This window comes from Solanum lycopersicum, chromosome 11 (assembly GCF_036512215.1).
Source record: "Solanum lycopersicum chromosome 11, SLM_r2.1".
Lineage (NCBI taxonomy): Eukaryota > Viridiplantae > Streptophyta > Magnoliopsida > Solanales > Solanaceae > Solanum > Solanum lycopersicum.
The window spans coordinates 57,918,923-57,928,514 of NC_090810.1; positions in this window are offsets into that span (position 1 = coordinate 57,918,923).

Genomic DNA, 9,592 nt, shown 5'->3' on the forward strand with positions numbered 1-9,592 from the left:
CAGGAGTGTACGTTGCAAAGGCTTCTTTTGTAGAGCAAATATGTCTAGTAGCACCTGAGTCGAGAAACCACTCCTTGGGATTTCCAACTAAGTTACATTCTGATATCATTGCACACAAGTCATCTGCATCTTCCATCTTTTCCACGATGTTTGCTTGACTTTTGCTTTTGCCTTTGTTTTTGTCTTTGTCCTTTCTTGGAGCATGACAATCAGAAGATCTATGACCAGCCTTGCCACAATTATAACAGTTGCCTTTGAATTTTTTCTTGGCCTGTTCTGACTTCTGCCCGTTGGACTTCTTTCTCTTTTTGTCTTTGGTAGGAGCTTCTTCAACAATATTAACTCCAATGATTGTTGAACTCTTATGCGACTTCTTTTCGGCATTTCTATTATCTTCCTCAATCTTGAGACGAATCACAAGATCTTCAAGCTTCATTTCTTTACGCTTGTGCTTTAGATAATTCTTGAAATCATTCCACGAAGGAGGCAACTTCTCGATCATTGCAGCCACTTGAAAAGCTTCATTTACTACCATATCTTCAGCAATCAGATCATGGAGAATAAGTTGAAGTTCCTGCACTTGTGATCCAACAGTTTTACTATCTACCATTTTATAGTCTAAAAACTTTGCGACCACAATTTTTTTCAAGCATGCATCTTCTGTCTTATATTTCTTCTCAAGTGCATTCCACAACTCTTTTTAAGTTGTTATTGCACTATAGACATTATATAAGTCATCCTCTAAAGCACTCAAAATGTAACCTTTACATAGGAAGTCTAACTGTTTCCATGCTTCAACAATCATAAATTTTTCCCTGTCTGGCATATCATCAGCAGGTACTGGAGTATCTTCACTTGTAAATTTCTGCAGACCAAGAGTGGTAAGCCAGAAAAATACTCGTTGCTTCCATCCTTTGAAATTCACACCTGTGAATTTACCCGGTTTCTCTGCTTGTGATACAAGAGTTCGGGTTGGTGCAACAACAGCCACTGTAACACCAGTGTTTTTCATTTCTGATAAAATTGATACAATATAAGTAAGCAATAAATTATAATTGCAGACTTAAAGGAGTATAAAATCACAAAGATTTTTGTCTCCACCAGAAACACAGAATTATATAATTTCCTTAAGATTGTTGCCAATCTGTGTTAAGAAAATCAGAAATTACTGGTTGTAATAAATCATTCAGAAACACGAAGTAACTGAGATTTTTAGAACCAGTAAATAAGATGAACAGAAATTTATTTATAAAAAATAATTTAATCTGTAAAACTTACCAGAATGTTGAATACTCTTTTATTTCTCTTTTTAGGAAAAAAATCAAGTCCACTGAATTCACAGTGTCCCCTTAAGGAAATTATTCCCCTCTAGTATCCGAGGTTTGATTTGGAATATAACCTCCCAGGGTAAAATGATCTTAATCAGTAGAGTATAGATACCAAAAACTCTACTGTCAGCGAATCAATCCACAGCAGGAAAGTACACGAAGAAATATATGTTTTTAAGAAGAAGGAAGCTCAGAAAATTCGTTCGTAAATATTTTGAATACTGAATGGTATTTATAGGCAAGAATAATATATTCTGAAAGGTTGCTACCCTTTCAGAATTGACACGGCCATTAATGAAAGGTTGCAAACTTTCAAATGGTATTGACTGTTCCTGAAAGTTGCAACCTTTCAGAACAATCATGGCGGGAAATTTTGAATATAACGGAATTTAAAACGGGTCACTCGCGCGGATCCGAGTCGGGTCGGGTTAACTAAAAAGTTAAAAATATTTCGGTTAAATTCTGTTATCAACTAATTTATTGAAAAATAATTTTTGGCCATTTAAATTAATTAATAAATAATTAAAATAAATTTTGTCCAAAAAATTATCTCTCGATCGATCAAAAGCCAAAGCCAAAGCCGACGCGAGCGACGACGACGGCGCGAGGGGGGTCCCTCTTTCCAACCCTTTTAACAATTAATAAGAGTGTTTATTTATTTAAACTCTCCTATTTTCATTTCCATTACCGATGAGGGACTATTACCTTTTCCAATAAAGCATTAGAGGACTTTTCAAGTTCCCAACCTTTCAAGTTCTAAACTTTTTAAATTCCTCTCCTTCCCTCTATTTCCCATCAATTCTTGTTACATACCCAACAACTATATTATAATGCTCCTATAATATCGAGTACATTAACTACAAACAAGTGTTGCATGATTGCATCACAAGTTTGGAACTTTGATAACATAGCAATACTGTCATATACCAACTAGAGTTATGATAAGAGTGGGAAGTAGTCTTTTATAGTTACCTTTAGATTCGAATCTTCTTGGATATGAAGTTGTCTTTGTTAGACGTCTTGGGTTTAAATGTTCCTGGTATAAAGTTGCCCTTTGTTAGTTCTTTTATTTGAGTCCTTCGGGACATAGAATTGCTTTTCTTAGAGAGTGGTTTACTCCACAATGCGTGATATATTGGTGCAATTCAAGTTTAGTCTAGCCGAATGGGGAAGAGACATCGGATGGAAAATAATACTCCTTCCGTTTAAAAAAGAATGACTTTTTTTTAATCTGTTTAAAAAAAATGGTGTTTTTTTTTGTTAACAACTTTCCACGTGGCATGTTTAAGGCTATAGATTAAAGAACAATGTTATACATTTAACATAACTTTAATTTAGGATCACATGATCAAAAATCTTTTTTATTTTTTAAAACTCCGTGCCATGTTAAATTAGACCATTCTTTGTGAAACGGAGAAAATAATAAAAAAAAAGCAATAATGTCATGTTAGTGAAAAAACTTACAAGATAATAAAATTGCAATATTACAATTGAAAATAAAATGAAGAAAGTAATCTCTTCAGGCCGAGGCGTGGATATCTCGCTCTCTTTAAGGAGATTCAAGCCCACTGCAGCAAATGTTTTCACCGGTCCAGCAGTAGTCCTCTTTGACTTGTCCCCTCCAGGATACAACAGCCTTTACAAAGTATAACTCAACAACTCTGGACAAGAGTTGAGTCCAAAGCTCCACAAAAAAAAAGAACACCTTCCTTCAACTAATAAGAACTCTCTTTAGACTAACTCTTTCACTCTTTGTTTTCTCTTATGAATTGTGTGTCTCTAAAATCAAATGAAGACTACCACTATTTATACTACAAGAAGTCTTCCTAGCAATGAATAGGAAGATAATGGAGGTAGTAAATAGTGAAGATAATGGCCTTAGGAGTTACATAGGTTACATAAGTTACAATGGGAGTTACATATGTTACATATGTTACAAAGGGAGTTACATATGTTACATAGGTTACAAAGGGAGTAATGGAGGAATTAAGAATGAAATACATTGATGGATAACCAATGCTAATGGATGATGTAGAAGTCATCCATTCTTATAACTCCAAAATAAAGCAATTTAATAGGTTAAATATTAATATTAAAATGCTAATAACCTAACAATCCCCCACTCATTTTAATATTTAGATAAGAGAGTATATCAGCTGAAGGAAGACTACTATGCATAATGAAGGTGTGCTCTACATTGAACCTTCACTTAGTGAAACAGTAACTTTTACTCCAGAGTCGTAGTGGTCTCAGACTTGAACTATGACTGCTTAAGGGAAATAAAATATCACTGTTCACACATAATAATCAAGGTGTTGACATGAGCTTTAACAGCCAGCACGTTATGGCCATGTGCTATCCCGGTTTTATGAGTGCATTTGAGAATAAGCCCCATTCTCATAGGAAGCGACCTACTTCCACACATCATATAGGTGAAATCTGTCGAGAGTGCTCTTGTAAGATTAACACTCCACCCATACAGGCTACAGATATTCATTAAGAGTTTTATCAACTCAACCTTCACAAACTACAGAAAATAATGCACTCACATCATAGGGAGGGGGAAAAATAGTGCATTTTTCACAACAAGTCATCATATGATTAGTTTTTCCCTTTGAACCTGGTTATAGGATCTCTAGTCCCCAGGTTGGGTTTCCTCATATATGACTCAAGAATTTGTAGGCTTCAATCCCATCCCCCTTGATGTGCTCCAAACCTTTTCTCTTGTTAAGGCCTTTGTAAGAGGATCTGCAAGATCATCACAAGATTTGACATAATCAACATTAATGGTACCATTTGTCAAATACGATCTTACATTACTGTGTTTCCTCCTTATAGGTCTGGATTTACCATTGTAATAACGGTTTTGAATTCTACCAATTGCAGCGGTGCTATCACAATGAATTAAAATAGGAGGAATTGTTTTTTCAAAATAAGGAATTTGAAACAATAAATCTCTTAACCAATTCGCTTCCTCACTAGCTGAAGCTAAAGCAATTAGTTCAGCCTCCATGGTAGAGTTGACAATTATAGTTTGCTTTTTTGATCTCCAACAAACAGCACCACCACCTAAAGTAAAGACATAACCAGTTGTAGAACAGGAATCACCTGACAAAGTGTTCCAATCCGCATCACAAAAGCCTTCAAGTACAACAGGATATTTTTTATAGAACAAACCACAATTTTTCGTTCCAATTAAATATCTCATAACTCTTGTTATAGCATGCCAATGTTCATTACCTGGCTTGCTTGTAAACCTGCCAAGTACTCCTACTGCATAAGCAATATCAGGCCTAGTGCAATCAGTCACATATCTCAAACTTCCGATTATACTAGCATATTCCTTTTGATTTATTACATCATTTTCACTTTCAACAGGAAATAAGTGAACACTTGAATCAAAAGGAGTAGCAACATGCTTGCAATTATGAAAGTTATATTTTTTTCAAAATTTTCTCAACATAATGTGACTGGTCAAGGAAAATCCCCTCACATGTTCTTGTTATTTTTATTCCAAGAATAAAATTTTCCTCACCGAGATCTTTCATATCAAAATGGCTTCTAAGAACATTTTTAGCTTCATCAATAACATTCATGTTAGAGCCAAAGATCAACAAATCATCAACATATAGGCAAATAATCACATGAGAATTATTCCAAGACTTATGATATATGCACTTATCACACTCATTTGTTTTAAAACCATTTTCAATCATGCAGGAATCAAACTTTTCATGCCATTGCTTTGGTGCCTGTTTTAAGCCATATAGGGATTTAGTAAGTTTACATACTTTGCTTTCTTGGCCTGCTTCAACAAAACACTCGGGTTGGTCCATATAAATTTCTTCATTTAGGTCTCCATTTAGAAAAGCAGTTTTTACATCCATTTGATGAATTTGCAAATCAAAAATTGCAGCCATAGCAACTAAAAGTCTAATGGATGTAATTCTTGTTACCGGAGAAAAAGTATCAAAAAATTTTAGGCCTTCTAGTTGTTTAAAACCTTTTGCAACTAGCCTAGCCTTGTATTTATCAATAGAACCATCCGATTTCAATTTTTTCCTTAAGACCCATTTGCAACCAATTGTTTTACAACCCGGTGGTAAATCAACTAACTTCCAAGTTTTATTAGAAATTAGAGATTCCATTTCATCATTTACAGCCTCTTTCCAAAAAATAGAATCATGTGAAGATAATGCTTCTTTCAAAGTTAGAGGGTCATTTTCAACATTAAACACATAAAAATCATGACCAAAATCTTTTTCTACTCTAGCTCTTTTACTTCTTCTTAACTCAAAATCAACATCTTTATTTTTTAAAGTTGAATTAGAAGAACTAGGAAGTGACAAAATATTTTGTTCAATCCTTTGACCCCCACTATTTTTAGAATCAAAAGGAAATTTATTTTCATGAAAAATAGCATCACCAGATTCTATTACAATATTATCTTCAAGATTAAAAAATCTATAGGCTGTACTATTTGAAGCATAACCAAGAAAAGCACAAGTAGTAACTTTCTTACCCAACTTTGTAATCTTGGGATCCATTAGCCTCACAAAGGCTAGACAACCCCAAACTCTTAGATAACCCAAACTTGGCTTGTAACCTTTCCACAATTCAAAAGGTGTCAATTTAGACTTTTTATGAGGCACACGATTCAACACATAACAAGCAGTTAAGATAGCTTCACCCCAAAAATTTAAAGGTGCATGTGACTCAATAAGCATGGCATTAGTCAATTCAACCAAAGTTCTATTTTTCCTTTCTGCTACTCCATTAGACGAAGGAGAGTAAGGAGGAGTAGTTTCATGAATTATTCCCAATGATCTAACAAAAGAATTAAACTCATTTGATTCATATTCACGACCTCTATCACTTCTAATTCTTTTTATTTTTCTTCCAAACTGATTTTCAACCTCATTGAGATAAGTTTTGAAATTTTCAAAAGCATCACTTTTATTTTTCATCAAGTAAACATATGCAAACTTAGAAAAATCATCAATAAAAGTGATAAAATATCTATTACCTCCACGAGTTAGAATTCCACCAAGTTCACAAATATCAGTATGAACTAATTCTAACAAATCAGTTTTTCTTTCAACTCGAAAATGAGGCCTTTTAGTGATCTTGGCTTTACTACAAGCCTCACACTTTTCAAAATTCTTTTTAACCATTGGAATTAATCCTAAACTACTCATGATTTCAACATAACGATCATTAATATGACACAAACGAGCATGCCAAAAATTAGTAGAAGAAAGCATATAAACAGAAGTAGAAGTTTTATTCATTTCAACATTCTACTTAAACATCCCATCACATGCATACCATTTCCCCACAAAATACCCTTCTTCACTTTTACATATTGATCAGATTCAATAATTTGTTTAAAGCCTGCTTTATTAAGAAGAAAACTAGACATCAAATTTTTTCTCATAGAAGGAGTATAAAGTACATCTTTCAATGTTAATATCCTTCCAGAAATAAAACACAATTCAACATCTCCCTTTCCAAGCACTTGAGTAGTGTGAGCATCACCAAGCATGATAGTTTTGGGCTCCTCAAAATGAGTATATTTTTTAAACCAGTCTTTGTCATAACAGACATGACGGTTTGCACTAGAATCAGCCCACCATCCATCAACATTCTCAACCATGTTTATGTCGGTAATCACCGCCACAAAAGGTTCTTCGGTAACGTTTGCCTGAGGGTTAGGACTACGTTTTCGGAATCTGCAAAATCGAGCAATATGCCCACTCTTGCCACAAACAAAGCATGGTCCCTTTTCTTGAACTTGTTGATTTTGTGCTTGGTGATTTTCACTATTATTTTTCTTGGGAGGGCTACCATTATTTTTCTTGAATTTTTTCTTCTTAGGCTTTAAAGAAGTATTTTTGTGAGTTTCAGGAGTAGCATTATTCGAAGTAATTAAATTTACCTTCGATGTGATGTTGTTCTCTTCTGTTCGTAAAAGTGCATCTTGGCCTCTTGCTTCTTCTTCCATGCTGGTTTTCATTATCAAGCTTTCAAGAGAGGTTTCCTTTTGTTTGTGGCGCATAGTTTTTTGAAATTCCTTCCAAGAAGGTGGAAGTTTATCCACTATGCCACAAACAATAAGGTTATCTCCAATTTTAACCTCTTCGGAATCCGACAATCATGATGAAGTCTTGAGCTTGATCTACCACTGATTTGTTGTCCACCATTTGGAAACGAAAAAATCTACTAGCTGCATATTTTTTCGCTCCAGCCTCTTCGTTATCATACTTACTTTGCAATGCCTTCCAAATTTTCTTTGCACTAGAGTAAGTTCTATCATAATAATCATAAAAATTATCAGATAGACAATTAAGAAGATAATACCGACACTTATAGGAATCACCATCGTACTTTTCCACTTTCTCTAGATGAGAAATAGTTTCATCATCATTCATAGTGGTGGTGTCTTCTTTATTTGGATTCTTCTCTGTTAATACATAAGAAACATTGAGAAGACTTAAATAGAAAAGTACTTTACCTTTCCATCTTTTGAAATGGTTACCATTGAACCGAAATGGCTCGTTAAGATCTCCCATCTTGACATCCGCGGTTTTTTCAATTATAGCCATGCTGAATCTCCTTAAAATTGTTAGTGAAAAAACTTACATGATAATAAAATTGCAAGATTACAATTGAAAATAAAATGAAGAAAGTAATCTCTTCAGGCCGAGGCGCGGATATCTCGCTCTCTTTAAGGAGATTCAAGCCCACTGCAGCAAATGTTTTCACCGATCCAGCAGTAGTCCTCTTTGACTTGTCCCCTCCAGGATACAACAGCCTTTACAAAGTATAACTCAACAACTCTGGACAAGAGTTGAGTCCAAAGCTCCACAAAAAAAAAAACACCTCCCTTCAACTAATAAGAACTCTCTTTAGACTAACTCTTTCACTTTTTGTTTTCTCTTATGAATTGTGTGTCTCTAAAATCAAATGAAGACTACCACTATTTATACTACAAGAAGTCTTCCTAGCAATGAATAGGAAGATAATGGCCTTAGGAATTACATAGGTTACATAAGTTACAATGGGAGTTACATATGTTACATATGTTACAAAGGGAGTTACATATGTTACATAGGTTACAAAGGGAGTAATGGAGGAATTAAGAATGAAATACATTGATGGATAACCAATGCTAATGGATGATGTAGAAGTCATCCATTCTTATAACTCCAAAATAAAGCAATTTAATAAGTTAAATATTAATATTAAAATGCTAATAACCTAATATTACTACATGTAGTACTCTGAAAACAACAGTCATTAGTCTCAGAGGTGATGGCACATTTAAGTTTATGGGTTGGTAGAGCCCATTACCAAAATATCTCAATCATTTTCCGAACTATTTAATTTCAAAGATTATAAGTTCATGCTATAATTTTGAAATGTTTAATTCATAAATTATATAACCCTTTAGAGAACTATAATTATTTGGAGAGCATTTATGTATAACAAAACATGTAACCAAAAAGGGAATTTTTAAGAGATTGTGTTTAACTGAATTTGAACTTTAATATTATAAACTTATAAGTCGCAAAGTGCAAATATTTTTTTACAAAAAAATGTTTATACATTAGACGATAAGAGAATTTATGTTACAAATTTGAAATATATTCTAATATTATAAAATTACAATTATATAAAATTATTTTTATGCCTTATTTTTAATATATATAGATATGTCCCTCATATATTTGCTTGCAATTTAATCTTCAATCGCGAATGCACAAGCAAATTGTTTCATAGCACATATTAGACTAATCGAAATGTGGTGCAAATATAAATTAAATTTATCCTTAGGAAAAAGTAATTTAACATTCACAATACAATTCATATAAAAATATGTTCATTATTTTTAAATTGTTAAAATATACCCACTCTATCTCATGTGAGATAGACATTTTTTATTTTATACCATGATTAAGTAATTATTAGTAGATTGATTGATTTTATTATTTTATCCTTTGTTCATAATAATTGATCTCTTGAAAAATAAATTTTTAGATCTTCAAAACTTTGTACAAACTTCTAAAGGTCATATTAATTGTAAAGACAAAAGAGAAAAAAATTAATTATTTTTATTTTAATTAATTAATTAATATAAGATAAATATTTTTACTACCATTCTAATTTATTAAGTGATCAATTAATATAAAATAATTCTTTTTCATTAATATGAAACGAAAGAAATATTAATTTCTTACTGTGAGATGAATATCACTACACAC